We start from the raw sequence: 12,403 nt of genomic DNA, 5'->3' as shown, positions 1-12,403 counted from the left end.
GTCCTCTATGCTGCAGTACTGCCTACCACAGACTACGATGCTACTGAACTGAGGAACCGATGATGTTGCCATTTCCTGGTACGTCAATATTTTCCAGGTCTCTATTGTATTAGGAAATGACACACGCGTGTGCCGTTTGGGCAGCAAAATAACTGACTGACGGTGGCCGACATAGAGAGGATATAAAATGGAGACTGGCAGTAATAAGAAAAACATTTCTGAGAAAGAGCATTGTCTTTAAAGTCAGTACCGCCATTAGACTGTTGTTTATTTACAGTGTTACATTTACACTTACACAATCAAAGTGCCACCTTAGGCAATTTATAACACTTAAACACTTGATAATGGCACTTTGAAGCCGAAATCATGATTGTGTAAGTGTAAATGTAACACTGTAAATAAACAAGTCTAATGGTGGTACTGACTTTAAAGAAACATATTATGACAGTGGCCCCGCATTATGTAAAAATTATTAAAGAGCAATTTGTTAACAACTAATATAAATGTAAGCGTTGAGATGGTTTTTCTGAAGATATTTGTCACGGGTGAAGCCTTTTATGAACGTGAAACGTGGTCAAAGCGCAGCTCAATGTAGCAGAGGACAGAAGCTTTTTAACTGTGGGCCTCTCGAAGAATCTTGAAGATCAGGTGAGTATATCGTGTAAATAATGAGAAGATACTCAATATATTTGTGGAGAAAATAAATTAGTGACACAATCTCAAGAAGAGAGGGGATCGGTCGGGAAAACACATCCTCAGACATCAAAGAATATTGTCGATTTGGTGCTGGAAGGAAGTGTGTGTGTGTGGGGGTGGGGGTGGGGGTGGGGGAGGGGGGGGGGGTGTTACACCATATGAGGAGACCAAGATTTGAATTCAGCAAGCAGGTTCAAAAAAATGGTTCAAATGGCTCTGAGCACTATGGGACTTAACATCTGAGTTCATCAGTCCCCTAGAACTTAGAACTACTTAAACCTAAGTAACCTAACAAGGGAACCTCCCCATCGCACCCCCCTCAGATTTAGTTATAAGTTGGCACAGTGGATAGGCCTTAAAAACTGAACACAGATCAATTGAGAAAACAGGAAGAAGTTGTGTGGAACTGTGAAAAAATAAGCAAAATATACAAACGGAGTAGCCCATGGGCGACATAGGCAATATCATGGAGACAGCAAGCTCACGAGCGCCGTGGTCTCGTGGTAGCGTGAGCAACTGCGGAAGGAGAGGTCCTTGGTTCAAGTCTTCCCATCGAGTGAAAATTTTACTTTCTTTATTTTTGCATAGTTATTATCTGTCCGTTCGTTCATTGACGTCTCTGTTCACTGTAATAAGTTTAGTGTCTGTGTTTTGCGACGCATCGCAAAACCGTGCGATTAGTAGACGAAAGGACGTGTCTCTCCAATGGGAACCGAAAACATTTGATCGCAAGGTCATAGGTCAACCGATTCCTCCACAGGAAAACTCATCTGATACATTCTATACGACACTGGTGACGGCATGTGCGTCACATGACAGGAATATGTTTGTCGACCCACCTAACTTGTACACTTGGCGAATGGGTAAAAAGATTCTTCTACCTTGCCCGATTTAGGTTTTCTTGTGAATGTGATAATCACTCCCAAAAAAGTGATGAAAACATAAGAGTTTGTCACATAACCTGAAAATAAAAAATTAAACTTTTCACTCGATGGAAGATCTGAACCAAGGACCTTTCGTTCCGCAGCTGCTCACGTTACCACGAGACCAGGGCGCTCCTGCGTTTCCGGTGTCCTTGATGTTGCATATCTTCCCATGAACTACTTAGTTTGTATTTTTGGTTATTTTTTCACAGTTCCACATAACTTCTTCCTGTTTTCTCAATTGATCTGTGTTCAGTTTTTCAAGGCCTATCCACTGTGCCAACTTGTAACTAAATCTGAGGGGGGTGCGATGGGGAGGTTCCCTTGTAAGAACATCACACACATCCATGCTCGAGGCAGGATTCGAACCTGCGACCGTAGCGGTCATGTGGTTCCAGACTGTGGCGCCTAGAACCGCTCGGCCACAACGGCCGGCCAGCAAACAGGTTCAAATGGATGTAGGTTGCAGGTGTTATCTAGATATGATGAGGCTTGTACAGGATAGAGAAGCGTGGAGAGCTGCATTAAAACAGTCTTCGTTCTGAGAAAGCTACATTCAAACAACTCTGACATATCAGACGCTCCGAGGATACTGCAGAGTTGACGGACAGCCTCAAGCACAGATGTTCAGCTTTTCCCAAGGCATGTGTCGCAAGGCTAAGTGCTGATTGAGGCGGACAGATAGGTGAAATTGTTGTAGCGTCAAGACGACGTAACACATTGAGCGAACATTTTAGCAACAGCTGGCAGCAAATCGAGATATTGATTTGTAACGTTTCGCCTCTTACACGGGAGATTTTGTTACAAGAAAACAAATACGCCACTGGCGGACTTGTATAATTTTAAGTGAACTGGTTCCCGAAATTCTTGGCAGGAATAAGTGAGCAGTCAGTTCTTTACTGATTAAAAATTAGAACTTCCTCACTGGACTTGGCGATCAATGATCAGTATTCCTTATGATTCGCTTTCAACTGAAACAACAGACTCCTTTAGAAGTGTAAGGTCCAATGTTCGAGATCTTCGCGGAGCAGTTCTAACAGGCTCCCAGGTAGATGCCATTTTCCTTGACTTCCGGAAAGGTGTTCGATACAGTTCCGCACTGTCGCCTAATAAGCAAAGTAAGAGCCTACGGAATATCAGACCAACTGGATTGAAGAGTTTTTAGCAAATAGAACACAGCATGTTTTTCTCAAAGGAGAGACGTCTACAGACGTTAAAGTAACCTCTGGCGTACCACAGGGGAGTGTTATGGGACCATTGCTTTTCGCAATATATATAAATGACCTAGTAGATAGTGTCGGAAGTTCCATGCGGCTTTTCGCGGATGATGTTGTAGTACACAGAGAAGTTGCAGCATTAGAAAATTGTAGCGAAACGCAGGAAGATCTGCAGCGGATAGGCACTTGGGGCAGGGAGTGGCAACTGACCCTTAACATAGACAAATGTAATGTATTGCGAAAACATAGAAAGAAGGATCCTTTATTGTATGATTATATGATAGCGGAACAAACACTGGTAGCAGTTACTTCTGTAAAATATCTGGGAGTATGCGTATGGAACGATTTGAAGTGGAATGATCATATAAAATTAATTGTTGGTAAGACGGGCACTAGATTGAGATTCATTGGGAGAGTCCTTAGAAAATGTAGTCCATCAACAAAGGAGGTGGCCTACAAAACACTCGTTCGACCTATACTTGAGTATTGCTCATCAATGTGGTATCCGTACCAGGTAGGACTGAAAGAGGAGATAGAGAAGATCCAAAGAAGAGCGGAGCGTTTCGTCACAGGGTTATTTGTTAAGCGTGATAGCGTTACGGAGATGTTTAGCAAACGCAAGTAGCAGACTCTGCAAGAGAGGCGCTCTGCATCGCAGTGTAGCTTGCTGTCCAGGTTTCGAGAGGGTGCGTTTCTGGATGAGGTATCGAATATATTGCTTCCCCCTACTTGTACCTCCTGAGGAGATCAAGAAAGTAAAATTAGAGAGATTCGAGCGCTCACGGAGGCTTTCCAGCAGTCGTTCTTCCCGCGAACCATACGCGACGGGAACAGGAAAGGGAGGTAATGACACTGACACGTAAAGTGCCCTCCGCCACACACCGTTGGGTGGCTTGCGGAGTATAAATGTAGATGCAGATGTAGAACGACGTACTTGATGGCAGCCGGACACGGTGTCACTTATCCCCTCGTATAGGGCTGATGGTAATGGTTAATAAAACTTGCAGCTTCGGCATGTTAGGTACATGTCGGACTAGAAATTCAGAATCGTGTTCAGATTATCTTTCCCGCATTCGTCAGCGCATTTCCATTTGTATGGATTTATAGACTTCTCCGGTCAGGCAAACAAACACTGTAAATGATGCGTAGATGGTCGACTTAAATTTCAATAGTTCACGTATGTACTTCTCATAGTTAATACTCTATATCTCTAGCGTTCGTGATTCCGTGACTGATTTAGATGCGTGTTCGCTCTCACGCCTTTTTGTAATAAACTGAAGAGGTGTCACAAATTATGTTTTTGATTGGAGTAGACAGTCTCCCACGGTCATACTTATTATTTTTCAACGATATGCGCATTCTCCACCTTATGGTTCATTGCCAGGGGCGTGATGTTTCATAGCTTTAATCATTTCGTCGGTACATTTAGTCCAGCATTTCGTCTTACGGACGCGTCTGCACCACGATTAGGTTTGATACTCCACTCACACACATGTAGGGTTTCTCACAGCTACAGAGAACAGACGCAGCCGCCGAGTCTCATCTTGCTAGGGAGCAGAGACGCGGTTCGTCGGCCACTCAATTACCGCGCGGAAGATTGTGAAACACTGCAGAGGGCTGCAAATATGCCCTGTCCACAAGGAACTGGGGCGGAAGTGCCCCTCGGCCCGCAACCACCCACACCGCTGTCCGGGCTTTCCTGTGATAACGCCGTCCGCAGCAGACCAGAGGACACGGGGTCCGCCGGCCGCCTCCGCCGCCACATACTCCCCCCACCCCTTCCCTCCACACCCGACCCACCCCCCGCAATGCACTGCGCCTCACACAGCCTCTTTCCTCCGCCCGCCTGCCAGCTAATTTCCTTTTCCAGCGGGCCGGAGCTGCGCCTGCCTGGCACTCCCTTTGAAAAAGCCCGACCAGATTCGCCCCGCCGGCGGATAAAACCGACGCTTTGCATTGCAGATTATCCGCGCTGCGGCGCTTGTGCGAGCGCCAACTGATTAATACATAAGCGACGCAAGTTTGTTCTGCGAGCCTTTATCTGGAAGGCCTCATTACCGACGGCTCTAAGGTGCGACTATCGAACCGAGCCTCGTCTCCTTCTTCCTCCGTCGGTTAAACACACTTTTTCGCACTTCCGGACGCACCGAACGCCGATAATAGTCATTAGACGCAGGCCCTGCCCAGTGCGGCGGGAAGCGCTTATTTGAGCACGTTCCAGGACGTTCCAGCCGGCCCTTTAAAGGTCGCCGCCTCCTCCAGGTCTAGCTCGGCTTGCGCAGACCTTTCGTTCCCTCCTGAGTTTCCGCCAGATAGAATCCAGGCGTCTTCCAGAAATTTCTTCGCACAGACTTCTCGAGGCGAAAAACTTTATATAGAACGGAGCTGAAACTGGTAGCCCTCTTCAACCAATCCAATGCCATTAAAATTGCTACACCACGAAGATGACGTGCTGCAAAATGGCTCTGAGCACTATGGGACTTAACTTCTGAGGTCATCAGTCCCCTAGAACTTAGAACTACTTAAACGTAACTAACCTAAGGACATCACACACACCCATGCCCGAGGCAGGATTCGAACCTGCGACCGTAGCGGTCACGCGGTTCCAGACTGAAGCGCCTAGAACCGCACGGCCACAACGGCCGGCCCGTAGAATGTAAGGAAGGACAAGCACACAACATTGAGTCGGAATCCCATTAATTTTTATCATGTTTGCAAATCCAGATTTCGGCTGTAAATAGCCATATTCAGCGCGTATTCGCTACAGTTAATCGGACTCCCGGCAGTTGGCGTCACCATATGTTATTACAAGTGTATAGGCAGAAGGAAACGCCTCTCTGTCCTCCTGCCTGTACACCTGTGAGAACATATGGTGACGTCCACTGCCGAGAGTCTGTTTAATTGTAACAAAAATGCACTGAAGATGACTATTTATAGCCGAAATCTAGATTTGCAAGCATAATAAAAATTAATGAGATTGGCGACTGAATGATGGGTGCCTATCCTTCCTTAAATTCCGACATGCTGGCTTTGAAACGGCACAGCCGATTTCCTTCCCCATCCTTGAAACATTCCAAGCTGGTGGTTCGCCTGTAATGACATTGATGTCGACGGTACGTTAAACTCTAATTTTCCTTTTCTAAATTATAATCACTGACATCGGCGTGGTACAATCATCGAGAAACCTGCTGTAAAACGTACTGGTAAATAACACTGTGAGCTGCTACATAATGCTGGGATGGACAAAAAATACCTAAAATACAAGGTAGCATTTAAATGCCAAATACTGCGATCAGTAACTGAGTAGATACTCTGTAAAGACACTTCGACATGACTGTTTTCTGTAAATTAAGATACCTTTTTGTTCATTCGCAAAATGGTTCAAATGGTTCTGAGCACTATGGGACTTAACATCTATGGTCATCAGTCCCCTAGAACTTAGAACTACTTCAACCTAACTAACCTAAGGACATCACACAACACCCAGCCATCACGAGGCAGAGAAAATCCCTGACCCCGCCAGGAATCGAACCCGGGAACCTGGGCATGGGAAGCGAGAACGCTACCGCACGACCACGAGATGCGGGCGTTCATTCGCAAACGGAATCCTTACATCACTTACGCTTGAGGGCAAATGCGGGAAACATCATTGCTTTTTAATTGCCCAGAAGGCCTTTGACCTTTATATGGTACATCTCTTTTCGTATGGAAGGTATATGCTACGTTCTCTAGATACTTTCATCTGCTCTACTGATATGGTACATTATAGTCTGCAAACAGCGACCATGTTCTGGTGCACATACTATAATACCCCGTCATTTCAAAAAAATTAAGACAACGTTAATAAAAACACAGAAACTTTAAAATAGTAGTTTTAGAGCCTCAGGTGTCCTACATAGTCTGCTCCCACTTGGGCACGACGCACAGATATTTGATACGAGTGCAGTCATGTAAAAGCGTCAGAAAAGTCAATCTTTGGGATGCTGTTCAAATTACGCGTCACATTGGCATGAACGTCGGTTCCTATGAATTTCGGAAGTTTGACATCATTTCTCGTCATCCATGATATTTTTTTCTTCAGCAAAGAACTGTCCTAGTGTTGCACTGCAATCAAGTCGCGACAGATGTTCACTCGTCTTTGTTTTTGTCTGGGACTCAAAGAGTGCCGGATAAACTTTGCACATGTCTTTCTCTTCTTCGGAACATTATGGAGACTGTCTTGAAAACTTGATTTAAAATGGTTCAAATGGCTCTGAGCACTATGGGACTTAACATCTGTGGTCATCAGTCCCCTATAACTTAGAACTACTTAAACCTCACTAACCTAAGGACATAACACACATCCATGTCCGAGGCAGGATTAGAACCTGCGACCGTAGCAGTCGCGCGGTTCCGGACTGAGCGCCTAGACTTGATTTAAAGGTGTTGCGCTATAGCGATTTGTGACGGAACGAAGCTGAAACACTACGGCCGCACGTCCACTACTTAATACTGCTGCTCATAACTAACAGGTAGAGTGCACATCTCTTGTTTGTAGTTGTCAGCCGCACGGGATTGGCCGAGCGGTCTGGGGCGCTGCAGTCATGGTCTGTGCGGCTGGTCCCGGCGGAGGTTCGAGTCCTCCCTCGGGCATGGGTGCGTGTGTTTGTCCTTAGGATAATTTAGGTTAAGTATTGTGTAAGCTTAGGGACTGATGACCTTCGCAGTTAAGTCCCATAACATTTCACACACATCTGAACATTTGTAGTTGTTAGTCCAAGCTGTCGCCGTAGCTACTGGTCTGATGTCGCTTATGCGCCAGGAACAAAACCATTCTCGGAACATTTTTGGGCGGATGGTGTACGCAACAGTGGTGAGTGCTCTCGGAATGGCGTGAAATCAATGTTTTGCGACAGAAAAGTCTTGTTTTCGTGTATTTCCGTGTACAGAGTGGAGGAAAGCGACCTGACAATAACCTCAGAGCAGGGCAGGGAACGTGTAATCGCGCAGTTTTCCAGATAACCACAGGTCGGAAATGTACAATTTTTGGGCTAGGACCTTGAAACGACGGCAAGCTCGTGAAAGTTAGTCTGGTAAACGAGCGTGTGTGGGCGTATCTAAACAGCGCCGTTTTATCGCACTAAGCACCTGATGTCATTTCCCCGACACTGTACACTTTGTACCGATGTTCGAGACCGTATTTCGAATACTTGCTGTAACAGCATGATTTTCGTACCAAATAGTATTTAATTTTTCTTTTCATTCTTACCATTATCTTAGTTCATATTTAGTAAAGTACAGTAATCAGAATAAAAGATCCCTGATGCTCTCTGCAAATAGCTGAAATTATAAGAAGTGGCCATCACATTTCATTATTAAGAAACATTGCACCTTACCGTAGCACATGTCCAGTGCTTTTACTACACAACTTATTGTCTTAACAAATTAACGCCATTACTATACTTTCAGCACAGCGATTTTCGATAGTCAAGCTTTATTTCGCAAACCTCATAAAAGTTCAGCCATGGATAAGAATTTAAAATTTGTCTACCCTCAACATATCAGATAAAATTGTTTTCTCTTTCAAATGTTAAGTCATTTCTGCGCTCTGGGTCTGTTGCTATCATTTTCCCCTCTCCCATTCCATTCGGAAATGGTGTATGTAAAGAGTAGCTGACGGTACGCCTTGATATGAGCTTTTACACTGACTTTCTCGTCCTATTCATTTGGCGAGGCGTATGTCGGAGGCCACTTGGAACGTGTGATGTTAACGATTTGACAGCAATCTTCTTCGTCGTGCGTAGCACGTCTGTTATGGCGTCCGCCACCGAAGTAGGAAAAATGTCTTGTTAGGGCTCTCACGCTTACCACACTAATTAATGACGTAATAATAAGCTCTATTTAGGCTTACATACAGGTGATTCAAAATTACTTCACAACTCATGTGGTGAATGTGTATCTATTAACTTTCACGAAAAATATAAAACCTTCGGCTTAATCGCAGCTGTCATTTGAGTGGTAACTTACTTTTGAGTAACCCTGTACATCCGAGAACTCTAGCACGATAGCTCTTACATCCAAGCTGCTTGTTGAATAATATACGGAAGAATGGATGAGGAACTTGAGAACCTGTTGGATTTTGAGAAGTTTGGTATTAGGAGAGGTGAACGTACTAAGAAGGTAGCTTGACGTTACACCATATCAGTGGTAGTCAACCTGGTCCAGAATGTACATTAGTGGGCGTTCCAACTTTCGTTGTAGGTGGCAGACAGTATGGATTTTGAAAAGATATTGATTAATGTCACATAATTATTATTATATGCTTAAACCTGTTGTGACTCTGGTTTATAAATTTTATAATGTTACGTTGCTTCCCTATCTTATAAATGATCATTACGGTGGAACTGGTAGGCGGCTGGAAAATTTACTACTAAAAAAACTACAAAAAAGGTGGTAGATAAAAAAAGGTCGATTACCCCTACACTAGATAATGGATGGAATAGCTGAGGGAAATTAAGGCGATATAATGGTATTTGTGGATTTAGATGAGGCGTTCAGTAAAGCAGACATAATGTGTCTGAAATCCTCGAAGCAGTAGATATTCTCTGTAGGATCATCTGTAATATGTACCGGAACCAATACAGAACAATAAATTTGGGAAGCCAAGGAAAGTGTGCTTGGATGAAAAAGTAATGTAAGCTAGGTATGTAATTCAGATAATCTTCAATCTGTATGTAGAAGAAGTGAAAAGGAAATGAAAGAAACTCATACGTGGTGAAAAAATATCGATGATAAGATTCGCTCATTAAAATCAAAGGCTTAAGAAGATGCTGAGTATCAACGGAAATGGCATTAGCTACAAGCTTAGCGTTACAACTGACGATCGCATCCCGGGTGAAATGAAAGAACTGTGTTACATAGCGAGAGAACAACGCACAACAGACGAAGAATGAAGTACATCCGAAGGGAAGGCACAGAGAACACTTCTCACAAATACAAGACTACCAGCATCGCAAATATGCTTCATTTTGAGAAAGAAGTTTCTGAGGGTAACGTTTAGAGAACAACATTGCATACAATAGAATCATGAACTGTGGGAAGATAGGAAATGAAGTCTGCGATATGCTGTTGCAGAAGGACACCGACCGTTTAGGAAAACTGGTAAGAAAAGGGTGGCGGGTTCCGCATAATCGGCAATGAAAAGAACACATGGGAAACAATAGTTCGAAGGATGGATAGAACGACAGAACGTGTGATAAGACGTCAAGCAGAAACTTATATCGGGTAGATGGTGGTAAAAATTGTTGTGGAAAACCGAGATGAGAATAAAGCAACAAAAAATATATGACAGTTCTGAGCCAGTAAGCAGAAGGTACACACACCCACAAGGAAGAGAGAATTCTATATTATCCTTTCTTCGTAAATGACGCAGATGGGCTGGACTAGTAAAAAACTGTAGAAGTTTCTTGTAGGTTACGTCTTTGGCGGAGGTATTATGTTTCCTAAGATTCTTCCAGTTATTCTTCGCCTGATATTTCTTTTCTTGGAAAAAGTTTATTTTCTCATTTCACAATAGATTCATCTTGACGGATGCTCTCAGATATTCTACTACTGCTGTAGATTCCACGGATCTTTGCCGCCTACTTATGAGCACTGCGTCACAGTTGTTTACATCGAGGATCTACTGCAATTCCCTGCAACAAGTGGTGATCCCCTACATGTCTTCCTGCAATGTTCTAGTGTTGCTACTTTCCTATAGCCAACAACATTGTCCCCCTAACACCCTCACGGGGCATACAACATTATCCATTAGTTCATGAAGCATAAACAGTAGCTTCTCTGCATTCCCTCAGATTCTCTCAAATTATCCATTAGTTCATGAAGCATGAACAGTAGCTTCTCTGTATGACTTCAGGTTCTCTCGAATTATCTTTCCTGTCACACGATTTTTCCCGATTAATATCGACTTGTTGAATTCTGTCTGCTAGGAAATCCCGACCACATCATATGTTCCAATGTTCCATAAACGCGTGTTTCATACACTAGCCGACAATGTGGAACCACACCGGAAGTGGTTCGGAAGTCAATAAATACGGCATCAATCTTGGCGTCGTTCTTTTGCCCTCCTGTGTCACGAAAGAACCGAGAAAGCTGACTTTGAAAACCCCCCAGAGGAAGGAACTGTTGACGAGTTTTCCATGGGCAAGGCCTATAATTAACTAATTAACTTAGTCGTTTAGTTAATACTTTAACCGGTATTTTTGTTGTAACTAATTAGAAGCCATAGTAAACGGAGCTGCACTTGTATTGTCAAACGAAGCACTAGAATGCCAAATTTGTATTACGAACAGGTTGATTCTATGCTATCGGAAGGTTTCGATAATAACCAACGCCTACATGCATTATAATGGTTGTACAGTTCAGTACAGGTAGTGAAGATTAGATTCACACCCAAGTTACAATAAATACATATTTATTTTGTAGTTAATGCAAGCTATCGACTCCGATACCATCGAACAAATATGAAGTTGAAGAACAGTCTACGTCGACATGTGAATCCACTATAAGGCGTCGGACGGAAGGGACGCGGCGTACTAGAATCAGTCTCTCCCGCCCAGGCGCTGTTTCATCAAATTTTGTTGTATCTGTCTATCCCCTGCCACTTTTTGCTGTCTTTATATGAAGGCTAATCTCACGAACTATTTTAGGGAATGTGATGCGGTTTCCGCAAAAAGACTGACTCACTAGGAGGTTTAGTCTATACTACTCAAGACAAATAGTCGGGCTGTAAATAGTGCTACGCGTCCGAAGCCGAGGCGGTTTACTCATATGAGACATACTTCTTAGTCCGAAATACATTAGTAGGCGCGCCCTCGGAGTTCTGAGAATACGGTTCTCCGCTATGCACTACGCCTTTCTTGTAGTTGCTGAAGTTAGAGATTCCTGAGTATTTCCGAGAGGCTCTCTTTCTGACCAAACTTCACAAATGCAAACGCTTCGTTTGAATTTTCCGTCTCGCCCTTCTATACATTTATTTCAACCTGATAACTTACGGCTCGTATGCGAAATGGCCACCGTGGTTTCATATCATGAAGTACACGCTACAGCAAATATTCGCCTAACGACTTACCTGCCAATAAGACTATGGAGCTTTTCCGAGGGTAGAATCTCCAACTGTTTTGGTATTAAAATGTTGATTGCAGTTCGTAGAACATCATGAAACACCTTTTAGTTGATTTCAGCTCCCAGCTCGTAACGCTATATAGTCGATACATAAAAATATCCAGAATCAAATGGCTCTGAGCACTATGGGACTTAGAACTACTTAAACCTAACTAACCTAAAGACATCACACACATCCATTCCCGAGGCAGGATTCGAACCAGCGACCGTAGCGGTCGCGCGGGACCAGACTGTAGCGCCTAGAACCGCTCGGCTACCCCGGCCGGCATCTCCAGAATCATCGATTACTTGTAGTCAAGAAGGATGTCTCCTATCTTACGCATTCGGCCTGACATGAAGAATGGTGGTGCCCTCTATAAGGCTGTAATATCCGTATAAAATCGATGTTCGTTGATATTTCTACGC

The sequence above is a fragment of the Schistocerca serialis genome, chromosome 7 (assembly GCF_023864345.2).
Source record: "Schistocerca serialis cubense isolate TAMUIC-IGC-003099 chromosome 7, iqSchSeri2.2, whole genome shotgun sequence".
Lineage (NCBI taxonomy): Eukaryota > Metazoa > Arthropoda > Insecta > Orthoptera > Acrididae > Schistocerca > Schistocerca serialis.
Note: the sequence above shows the minus strand (reverse complement) of the source record.